The sequence below is a fragment of the Bos javanicus genome, chromosome 18 (genome assembly GCF_032452875.1).
Source record: "Bos javanicus breed banteng chromosome 18, ARS-OSU_banteng_1.0, whole genome shotgun sequence".
Lineage (NCBI taxonomy): Eukaryota > Metazoa > Chordata > Mammalia > Artiodactyla > Bovidae > Bos > Bos javanicus.
Genome location: NC_083885.1, coordinates 42,471,766 through 42,472,761, shown reverse-complemented (window position 1 = coordinate 42,472,761; position 996 = coordinate 42,471,766). Strand labels below are relative to the sequence as shown.

Here is a 996-nt window from a genome sequence, read left to right as displayed (position 1 = left end):
TATATGAATAAGCTTGGGCATGGATCCTTTCCCAGTTGAACTTTCAGGGAAAAACTTGAGCCTCAACTACCATCTGAAAGCAATCTTTCTCATTTAGAGGGCCCAGATAAGTCATGGGTAGATACCAGAGACATTATGACATAAGCTGTTGTTTTAAGTTGCTAAATTTTGGGGCAATTTGTTGCACAGCAATGGATGACTAACACACTTTTCCTGTGTAGCATTTTTAAACTTATTACCTTCTTCCTTTATTAGCTGTTATAAATAATGCTGTAGAAATAGCCATGGGCACATACTACATATTTAGAAAGGAATTTTCATAAGTAAAAATGATGAGTCAAAACATATGAGCAGTATGCATTCTGATAGTGCATATAAAAAGTTTTGGGAATGATAAGAGAAGATTAACATGTATATGCATAAGAATGAGACACAAATTCATGACGTAGTCCATGTTTTTTAAACCTCAATTTATCTCTATTATTAAAAATTACTTGCTTTCTGGTGATTTACTATCTAAACACAGAAGCATATATTATCTACATGATATATATTTTTATTTATACACTTGTATATGTAGATCTTTTTTTTTCTCATTTATGTCACCATGGATTTATTTATTATAAAAAGTTACTTCTAGTGTTTTACAGTTTATAAACAATGTTGTTGTTCAGTTGATAAGTTGTGACCAACTCTTTGTGACCCCACGAATTGCAGCATGTTAGGCTTCCCTGTCCTTTACTATCTCCCAGCATTTGCTCAAATTCATGTCCATTGAGTTGGTGATGCTAACTGTCTCATCTTTTGCTGTCCTCTTTTCCTTTTGCCTTCAATCTTACTGTACATTTTTTGAAATATAAATTCCATACTCTTTTTACAAAGGAGTGAAAGCAATTCAGTGAAGGAAGGGTAGCCTTTTCAACAAATGGTGCTAGAAAAGGGGCCATCTACAGGTAAGGAAATTACGCTCAAGTTAAACCTCAGATTAACTCAAAG

At 33.4% G+C, this 996-nt stretch overlaps 1 non-coding gene across 1 annotated transcript; it reads left to right on the top strand.

Annotated features, from left to right (window-relative positions):
* Positions 1 to 357: 357 nt before the first annotated feature.
* On the top strand, positions 358 to 460 carry LOC133231243 (U6 spliceosomal RNA). Its single transcript, XR_009731113.1, has one exon. It is a non-coding gene; the product is annotated as a U6 spliceosomal RNA (small nuclear RNA).
* The last annotated feature ends 536 nt before the right edge of the window (positions 461 to 996 follow it).